The 11,110-nt window shown below is 41.0% G+C and overlaps 1 pseudogene; it reads right to left on the reverse strand.

Annotated features, from left to right (window-relative positions):
- Positions 1-303: 303 nt before the first annotated feature.
- LOC116668468 lies at positions 304-9,123 on the reverse strand (annotated as a pseudogene).
- Positions 9,124-11,110: the final 1,987 nt, after the last annotated feature.

Here is an 11,110-nt window from a genome sequence, read left to right on the forward strand (position 1 = left end):
TGGGCCAGAAACACCTGTGCTCCTGAGAAGCCAATTTCCGGGCCAAGAGCTGCCTTAAACCGCAGCCTAAATCCTTGTTTTTATGAGAAAACACGTGAGGTCAGAAGTCAAGAAACTGGGGACACCCTGACCTAGCCTCCTCCCCAGGAGGCAGCTGCCAGGACAGGCAGGCACTGGGGGCTGCAGGTGCCGGAGGAGCTCGGCCCCATGCCAGAGGTCTGGGGGAGACCCTGGGCCTGTGGTGACCCCCTTCCTGCTGGACAGCCTCCCAGAGGCCAGAACCAGGAGCCTCAGGGGCATCTCTCATGATGTGGCTGGGCCCCAACTGACCTCCGGGCGCCACACAGCGAGGTCCAGGTGGATGGAGACGGTGGGAGAGGTGAGGCCACTGGCACGTGCTCCTCTCCGGGCCTCAGGGCGGGCAGCAAGCACTTCCACTTTCAGCTCCTAAAGGGGCGCCCCCGCCGCTGGGTGGGAACCACCTCCGCGTCGTGGTCCAAGTCCATCCCCCAGAGTCCGGCCTCCTGGCCCTTGACGAGGAAGCATCTCGGTCATGTGCTCCAAGCCCAGGAGACTGGTGTCCCCTCCACAGGCTCTCACCCCACATCCACACGTGGTCCCTGTTACTGGGCACGTTTTGGACAGCAGGGGCACCCAGCTGGTGAACTTGCACTTCATCTCCATTTAGAAATCAGCGGCCTGGCGGAGGATGGTGAGCAAGTCTGGAATTCCAGCCCGCCTCTGTGCGATCCTCTGAGCACCATTACTGGAGCACCAGAGGCAGCATCTCAGGGTCCCCCGGGCTGACCACCTCTTGCAGGACTGCCCAGTCACACTGGCCCAGGGCAGATCACACCGGTAATCCTCAGTGAAATCCACCATGTCGCCAGAAAAGTTGGTGGTGCTGTCGACCCACTGGGGTCCCTGGGAAAAATAAAATGGACCCTAAGCGATAAGGTCTAACTCCTTTTTCGGGGCTTAGTCTAGTTTCATTTGCCTATAGCGGGCCGTGTACAGAGGCACCTGAGGCCTCAGGTTAGAGTTCCCAGCACCGCGGGGCAGGTCACCTCAGCTCATGGAGCCATGTCCAGGAGCGCCGGCGGGGCGCCTCAATTCAAAATGGCGCCGGCGGAGGCAGCCGGCGTGTGCAGAGGTGCGGCGCCCGGTCTGCAGCAACGGGACTGCCCCGCCCCCTCCCCGCGGAGGCGACCCCCAGTGGGGCAGCCCCAGTTCCGCCCTTTCGGAGAACGTGGACTCTGGAGCGAGAGTTCGCACCTCTCACACCTCTCCGTTCTTTAGCCCAAAAATAAAACTTTCCTTTGCTTCTGAACTGAACTTGGGCTATTTCTATCGGAGTGAGTGACACTGGGCAGGAGGACGCTTACCGGCACCCGACTCAGGGGGGTCGGAAACAGTTATACTTAACCTGCCTTCACTGATCAAGCTCGCTTTAATTGCTGCTACAGAAGTTTTGCAAGTCCTCCAAGCTCACTGCAGCCTGAACAGTAAGATGATGCACAAGCTGTTTTCCAGGAACTCGGAGTCTTCTGCATCTAGTTTGAGCTCGAGCCGGACAAGACGGATCAGCACCACCAACTCTCTAACTGGGCATGCGCGAGTGGCCGGGACCCTTCTGACGTCAGAGGGCGCCAAATTCCACCCTCCTGCTCTCCAGCCTCCTCCCTTGGCTACCTCCCGATTGAAGCTTTTCTCAGCTTCAGGAGTCTCAGCGTTTGGCTTGCGGCAAGTCGGGCAGGGCAACCTAGCTCGGTAACAGAAGGAGGACTCTCCCGGACCCCAGGATCCCCAGGACACGACAAGCTCCAGGGAGGTAGGTCCCCGGAGGTCCTCAAGTTCAGTGTCGTGCTCGTGGCTGTGCAGGGCCACCTCCAGCTCACAGTGCCCGTTCACCCAGAGCAGCAGGTGCAGCGGGAAGGCCGACAGGCCAGGCCCACATCCTGGGTGGGTGGGCAGGGGAAGCTCAGCTCCCAGTAGAATATTATTTGACCATAAAAAGGAGTGAGGTAATGACACATATTGCAACATAAATGACTCTTGAAGATGTTGCCGCACTAAGTGAAAGAAGGCAGTGGCAAAACACAACCTATTCTATGATTCTGTGTATGTGAAATATCCAGAAAAGGCAAATCTGTAAAGACAGAAAGTAGATTAGGGGTTGCCTAGGAGTTGGGGGATGGGAGGGTTAGAGTGGGAGGTAATAGCTAAAGTGTATGGGTTTTTGGGGGGTGGTGATATATGCATAACTCTGGGAATATAGTAAAAGCTATTGACTTGTATAGTTTAAGTGGGTGAATTGTAGGATATGTGAATTATATCTTAATAAAGCTGTAATAAGCAAATATCCAAAGAGTGGGTCAGAATGTGGAAAAAATTCGAAGTTTCAGGTACTATGCATGAGTAAATTGGGACAATCACGATAGAAAGCAGTTTAGCAGTACATAGTAAAATGAAAAATTACATACTCTGTGACTCAGCAGTTCCACTTTTACATGTGTGATCTGGGGAAGTACAATTCAACCCGTGATTCGATAAAGAGCTTGCACCAGAATGTAAATCAGTGCATCACTTCCTCGAAAAAAGCCCTGCTGTGAAATGTCAAGTGAACTAAAAAGTGTGCTTTGTGACACAGGTGACTTTTTCTGTCACAGACTCCCCATCTCACCAACGGACTATAATAATTTGTAGATGAATGGCCAGTTGGTGGACACACTTTTAAGTGGCACCAGTCTAGAGAAACTTGCCCATATGCAGAAAGGAAATGATAAATAATTTCAGCAGTTACAATGGTGACAAACTAGAAACCATCTAATAATAGTGAATGAGTAAATAAATTGTGGAATATTGATTCAATAGAATACCAAATAGTCACTGAGAGGAATTTTATATATATTATATACAAACAGGTCTCAAAGTGTGTAATTTTGCACATAAAAAAGAATATAGTATCATTTATTTCTTTTCTTTTTATTTTTTTAAACATTTTTTATTGATTTATAATCATTTTACAATGTTGTGTCAAATTCCAGTGTTCAGCACAATTTTTCAATCATACATGGACATATACACACTCATTGTCACATTTTTTTCTCTGTGAGCTACCATAAGACTTTGTGTTTATTTCCCTGTGCTATACAGTATAATCTTGTTTATCTATTCTAAAATTTTGAAATCCCAGTCTATCCCTTCCCACCCTCCGCCCCCCGGCAACCACAAGTCTGTATTCTATGTCTATGAGTCTATTTCTGTCCTGTATTTATGCTTTGTTTTGTTTGTTTGTTTGTTTGTTTGTTTTTGTTTTTGTTTTTTAGATTCCACATATGAGCGATCTCATATGGTATTTTTCTTTCTTTCTGGCTTACTTCACTTAGAATGACATTCTCCAGGAGCATCCATGTTGCTGCAAATGGCGTTATGTTGTTGGTTTTTATGGCTGAGTAGTATTCCACAGTAATTAATGATAGATGTGTGTTTATTGCCATTTTGAACTTCTCTTTGCAGTTGATTTGGTATTTCTGCTTTGTTCTTTTCTTCTTCCTTTTGTGGTTTGGTAATTTTCCTTTGTATTATCATGGATTTTATTTAATTTTTGTGACTCCCTTGTCATTTTTATTAATTAAAAAATCCCACACAAATCAGTGCTTATTTATGCTTAAAAGTATTTTTTTTTGATAGACTAAGAGATATATACTAAATTCATGACAAAGGCTACCTTTGGAGAGGAAAGGAGAGAATTCAGACTGGGAATAGAGAGCAAAGTGACTTCAATTTTATCCTTAATGTCTTATTATATTTACTTAAAAATTTGAATCAAATGTGTCAAAAATGTTAACAACTTTCAGTGCTGGGGGGTAGGTTCATGGATACTTGATATGTGTTATTTGTACTTTTCTGTATTTTTAAATTTCTCAAGAAAAACAACACAATAAGGTGGCTGTACTTTTAGTAAATTATGACTGCATGCTACCCAGATATCTGCTCCAGTTATATTGAGAGACTGGAAGTGTGAAACTCCACCATCTGTTAAAGAAAGCTTGACATCCTTGAAAAGCATGGAGACATCAAAGACTGACGTTTAAACCAGATGACAGAGCAGATACAGCTGAGGACAGTTGAATAACTGAAACCATTTGGGCAACAAATCCTGGAAACAAAAAGTCAGATTCCATCACAGAGCTAGGGAGGAGCATCTAGATCTGCAAGACGAAATTATCAATGATATTGATTAAGGTTTGGTTTGTGACTTTTCATTGTTTTCTTCTGCTGAGTGGGACTGAAAAGCTTTTTTAGTGGAATTAAACTTGTTAAAAGTGCAAGCTGTTCCAAGGAGTCCTTATGTCTATTCCAGTCTGTTATTACAGGATTAAAGTGTTAAGTGTGGGGAGGAACCCCACACCATTTGAAGATTCACAGCTTGAGCCCCCCACCCCCCTCTCCACTAGAACTGAATTGTTTCTCTGACTCATCTTTGTGCAGACAAATGCATTAAAAGGCACTTGCATGACTGTGAGGTTATTTCCTTGCTGAACTTTTGAGCTGGAGATGTGCTGAGTACTGACTATGGTGCAAATTTCTGAAAGTAGGTGCTTGCTGGGTAAATACTTCCTTTGGTAAATAATGCCCCAATTAACAAGTAATCAAGCACTCATGCAGTCATTTTTTTTTCCATTTAAAAAGTCAGATATACTTATGGTCCAGTTCCATCCACTGGCTTAAGTCAGACAAATCTACGAACTTTGTCACGTTATTGATCTCTATGAGCTTGTAGATTGTAGAAATTTTAGATAAAATAAAGTTTTGGGCTTTATTTATTAGTTCAGTTCAACCAACTTTATTTAGTCTTCACCAAGACCCAGATATTTTGCAAAGCACTGAAAATACAAAAATGGAAATTACAGTCCCTACCTTATACTAGTTGTCAAATAGTAAGGAAAACAGGAATGTAAACATATATAGTTCAATGAGATGCTAAAAGATAAGTGTGAACACTTTTAAGCACCTTGAGGACCATGTTTTTCTTTTTCACAGCTGTATTCTCAGAACTTAGCCTAATGCCTAAAACATTGAATATACTGAATGAATGCCTTTTTATTAATGAGCAAAAGTACTACAGAAGAGAAAGTGATTATGATAGAAGCTCTTTTTATCAGATGTTATCAAGGACAGCCAGTTAATCAGAAAGTTTGGATGAAGTGGGTTCTTTCAGAAAAGAATATTTAACAAAACTTAGGCATTTTATTTGAAATAAAACATCATTTGGAGGTTTCTTTGTTTTGTTTTGTTCTGTTTGTTTGATTGTCAATCCTCTGAGAAAGGGTCAAGCCTTTCTGCGTGTCTAAGCCCACAGTTTGGAAAACTGGGGCCTCCTTCTTTTGTAAACTATGTTCTTAATGAATCTTCAGTGATTTCTAGTTTCAGTGTATTTGCAGAGCAGTGAACCTAAAGGAACTCATATGAAGCACTACCCTTCAAAAGAATGGGGCCATGTCAGGGATAGGTTTAGAGGAGACCAGGGCAAAGGGGAAGACTCACTCTATGGAAGATTCTGTAAGGACAAGAGAAGGGAGTGGGATTGAGAAATGTTTAGAAGACAGTCCACAAGAGTTAGTAATTCAGGGTGAAGGTTAGGAAGTTAAGATCACTGGGCAACTGGATGGCTTGTGGGACCACTGACTGAAATAGGGCAGTGAAGGAAGAGGCTGGGGTGAGGATGTGATATGGAGTTCAGTTGTAAACATGATGCTTATAGGATATCCAGTTGGAGATGGTTTGGACAGATAGATAAATGCAATATTTGCTGTAGAAGTTTCTATAAACAGATGGATAAAAATTGTCACATACATACACACACAGTACATCCACATTCTTATCCATAGCTACATGCATGAAAATATGTGAAGATGCAGTTTATCTTACATTCCTATATATAGATCCATTTATCAGTATTATTTATATAACCTTATATGAGAATTGAGTGCATGTTTAAATATTGAATTCATGCATATGAAACAGAAGTAACTGTATCCGTAGCTTTATCTGTGTGTCAATATTTCAGATATAACCCATACATACTGATACTCTAAAAGACTGTAATATTTGCCAATATATTCTAGATGGTTAATTCTGAGAAGCCACAGCGGTAAAAAAATTGTTACATAATATTATTAAATGCTTAAATTCAGTATTCTGCAGAACTCTTAGATTAAATGTAAATATTAAAGATGAGAAATTGATGCAAAAAAGAGGGAAGGAAAGGATGGAGGAGGACTTTATTTGATACGGTGACTAGGTTGGATAACATGAGAATGCTAACCAGGGGCTAAAGCTTCTAAAGGTTTACTCCAGGGCTTCCCCCAGAACACAGTGAGTCCAGGTTTCTAGTCTTGACCTGGGTGAGACTGAGAAGTAGATTTTAGTTGCCATATTGTGCCAATTATTTTTAGTGAGTGATTTTTAAAAATACATGCTTTCTTTAATAAGCACGTTTTCTGGCTGGATATAGAGTCAAAGTTAACATTAAATTCTAAGGGAAAACAGGAAGGAAACCTCTTATGAGCCTAGAAACAGAGTCACTTTGCTTTAAAACCTGCTCTTTTTCAAGTTTTCTGCTTGTCAGCAGCTTGAGAATGGAAGATTATGTTGTATCCCCACCTTGTGGCTATAATGTGTACCATTACATATAAAGAGCTAAATCCACATTGGAAATATATATATATATATATCCTATATATATATATATATAATTTCATTGACTTAATCTAAAATTTGTTATCCAAATGATCCCCCTTCACCAGACCCCTCACCTGGCATGCACTACACCACACACACATTAAAAACTAAAAGCCTTAATTTTGTTGACCTCACCTATTTATAGCTTTTCCAATTTTCAGTGGGCAACCTGCTTCAAGCAGATTGCAATGGAATATAAAATTCAAAAGTTTACCTTAAGTAACTCCTTTTCTCCCCAAGTTTTTTTTCCATATCCCCCACCCCCATCAAAAAATCTCCCCTTTAAAAAAATAGATATTTATTCATTCATTTTAGTGGGGGTATTGGGGATTGAACCCAGGCCCTCATACATGCTAAGCATACACTCTACCACTGAGCTATATACCCTACCCCTAAAATGTCTCCCTTCTTTGAAAGCTTAAGATTTAACCGGTTGGGTTTTGGAGTATTTGAAACTTTCAATTTCTCAGAAGCTGAATCTCCAACTTATTTGACGTTTCCGTGTAGGTAGCCATGCACAGGAAAAATAAATGTAAATCTTCAACTCTTTAGCACTGATGAACTGTGAAAATCAGGAAAACTTCACTCAATCTTTGTCATGCCAGAGCCTCACACCATCACCAGGGTGAGGATGGAAACAGCAGGGTAGTCAGGCACCATCTGGCAGACAAGTCATCAAGGCTGCAGTCATGTGTCTCCCAAGCCCACTGACCAAAATACTAAATAAAAATAAACATAGCATAAACTGTTTTTTGAGAGAGACATCAGAGATTGATTTTGAGATGCATATCAATCACGGTACCCAAGAATGTGCACATTATTTTGCATAGAATCATTCGTAGTACCTTCTGAGATCAGCAAGAGCAAACATATCTGTAGCTAATGAAACATAATTTTAAATCAATATGACTGACATGCCTTGGGTTGTGTGGAAGTGAAGAGAGTCGGGGTGGGAAAGGTGACAAGCAGTACAATTCTATATGAAAAAGGAAATTATTGATTTGTCAAAGTAGAGACCATAAAGCTTGAAATGAACTCTTTCTGGGTGCAGCTGTGAATCTCTAGAAGGGAGCAAAGATGCTGAGATTTTCCTGTTTATCAAAATGGGCCAGAAATTAAAAATATCATGAAATACTTGCCTAAGCATGGGAAACTTTCTGCTTACTTTAGGTTCCCTGTTTAAAACCTTCATTAGATTGGATAGATATTAGAAAGCTGGTTGGTGCCAGGTCCAAAGGGAATAATTGGACAATAAAAATGATCCCTTATTCGTATTTCCAAACTGCACAAGAAATCACTTAGTGTTTATTATGGTTTCCTCTGTGTTACGACATATTGTTATTTTAAGTCTTAAAACTGCTCTGTGGTAGTGGTTTTGTGGGACAGACCTCCTTAAGACCAAAGCTGTTATAAAAGTTATTTTAAAAAATACTATCCATTTTATTTTATTCACAATGAAGGTAATAAATACTTAGTATAAACAAATAAATCCAAACATTTGATAAAGAGGAAGGTGGATTTCCTCTTTCTGTTGGGTGAAGATTAGACATGGAATGAGGCGCATGGCCTGGTGATGAAAACCATTTTGTGGCAGCTCCATCAGAAAGCCTGTGTATAAATATTGACAGGGCCTGCCACTAGGGGGCAGACAGGCTTACTTTCGTGACTGAGTCTTCTGGAAATGGGATTGAGGTTTCAAATAATTATTTGGAGATCTGATGAGGAAGCAAAAAAACATAAAACACAAACCAAAAAGCCTTGTCATTTTATTAAAATAAAAAATAAACAAAGGAAAGCTCGACTTTGTATTTTTGCTCAGTTCAATTAAAAACACTGACAGCTATGCATTTTTATGTGCACACATTAGAGAAAACCACACTAGTGAAATAGTGCCTAAGGGTGGAGATCCCAGGACAGCTGTCCCTAGGTATTGCAGGGGGTTGGTTCCTGGACCTCCGTGGATACCAAATTTGAGGATGCTCAAGTCCCTTATGTAAAATGTGGTAGTATTTGCATATAACTTATACACATCCTCCTGCATATTTTTAATCATCTCTAGATTACTTATAATACCTAATACTATGAAAATTCTATGTAAATACAGTGTAAATGTCGTGTAGACAGTTGCTAGTGTGCAGCAGCAAATTCAAGTTGTGCTCTTTGGAATTATCTGGAATTTTTTTCTCGAATATTTTTGATCCGTGGTTGGTTGACTCCGAGGATGGGTAAGGAGGGCTGACCTTGCAGCGTGAGCGAGGTGAAAGAGCCGGGCAGCAGGGCGCTGCGCCGCAGCCTTCTGTCTGAAGCCAGTGTGGTTGGCGGGCAGCGTCTCGGGGGTGAGCGGCCACACGAGGTTGGAGAGGTAGGCCAGGTCATGTCTTGCAAGATCTTGTAATCCAATGTGAGTAACAGTCCCTGGATGTCCAGGTAGCCCCCCTTCCTGCTGAGGAGTACCTTTGTAAATGGCAGTAGGCTCCTTTGGGAAGGGACAGGGCACTATCGATACGGGTAGGAGGCATTATCGCAGACCCTGTTGGAGTGAGAACACATAGGGCAACTTAAATAAAGTCCTGGTCAAGGGTTAGCTCTCGGTGGGTCCATGGATCACACAGTGGCAGTTTCCTCAGTCCCAAATGTACAATGGGAGTGGACACAGGTAGGTTGAAAGAAGAAAGATGGGGAAAGTCGTACCATGAAAATGCTAAGAATAAGAAAGCTGGTGTGACTAAGTTAATGCCACATAAAGTAGACTTTGAGCCAAGGAGTCTTGCCAGAGGTATGCAGGGAAATGTCATGATGGTAAAAGAGTCATTTCATCAGGAGAACATAAAATCATAAATGTATATGCCCCAATAACAGAGCTTCAAAATACATGAAACAAAAACTGATATAATTAAGAGAATAGAGACCATACAACCAAATTTCGAGACATAACACCACCTCTCAGAAATTGATAGAACCAGATGAGAAAAATTGGTGAAGGATGTTGAAGATTTTAACAATATTACTAACCTTGCCTTACACTCACAATGGCAGACTATTCAGCCTTTACACGACAGCATAAAATGTTCACCAAAATAGAGCACATGGTGGTCTATTAAATAAATTTTAATAAATTTCAGAAGATTACAGAGTATGTTCTCTGATCACAATGCAACTAAATTAAAAATCAATGACAATAATATACATTAAAAAGTCCCAAATATTTGGACTCCATTGGTCAAAGAAGAAATTGGAACATATTTCAAACTGAATAATAATAAAAATACAGTATATAAAAGAATTGAAGGAGGCAACTAAAGTAGCACTAAGTGGGAAATGCTTATATTAGGAAAGGAGACAAGTTTAAAATCAATGATTTAAATGCTACTTCCAGGACTAGAAACAATAGCATCTTAAAGCTGAAGTATTAGAAATGAAATAGTAAAGATAAGAAATCATTGAAGAAAAAAAGGACAACAATAGAGAAAATTAAAGCCAGAAGTTGGTTTTCTGAAAAGCTTAATGAAGTTGAGAAATAGTAATACCCAGAGAAAAGAAAGAAAGAAAACAAAAACTTACAAACATCAAGAATGAAAGAGTGTATCACTACAGATCCTACAATAATTAAAAAGATGGAAAGGAAATAGTATGAATAACTTTATGTCAATACAATTGAAAAACTCAGATGAAAAATAGTATCTCCCAAACCTAATACAAAAGAAAAAAAGTCTTTATTAAGGAGATTGAATTTACTATCAAAAACTTTCTTACAAAGAATACTTCAAGTTCAGAATTGACTGTGTAAGTAAACCTTTTGGAGGAGCAGATATTTTTAAAGTCGCAAATAACTGATTCATCTTGTAGACAATTATAATGTAACAAGTATCCTATTCTTTGATTATCAAATCATTCAAATCGTTAATGATTTTATCCTAAGGCTACTGAAAGCAATGATCGTGGCAGTTTTTTAGAGCAGTAGGATATCTTAGGGAAAAAAACGTACAAAGGTCACAGCCATATTTCCTGGTTTTCTAGGGTTGTTTGTGCCTTCCTGCTGCCTTAGGGTGAAGGCTGGGTCCAGAGCAGTGTTTGGTTCCTTCTGCATTCCCAGACCCAGCAGAGCTGCTCAGAATGCCTTTGTTTGAGCTTCATTTCCATTGATTTTGGTCCCACCTGCCAATCCAGGATCTTCAGCCTCTGCAAATTCTCTCCCAGTTGTTTCCAGCCATTGCTAGAGCATGCTGTGCATGTGCTCACCAGCAAGTTTTGTTCACTTCTGTCCTGTAGCACTGGCTTTCTGTTTTCCAGCACTTGTGCTCCGCCTGAGTCCTGCAAGCCACATGGAATGAGAATGGCTCTGGGCAAATTGCACAGGAAATTT

This window comes from Camelus ferus, chromosome 14 (assembly GCF_009834535.1).
Source record: "Camelus ferus isolate YT-003-E chromosome 14, BCGSAC_Cfer_1.0, whole genome shotgun sequence".
Lineage (NCBI taxonomy): Eukaryota > Metazoa > Chordata > Mammalia > Artiodactyla > Camelidae > Camelus > Camelus ferus.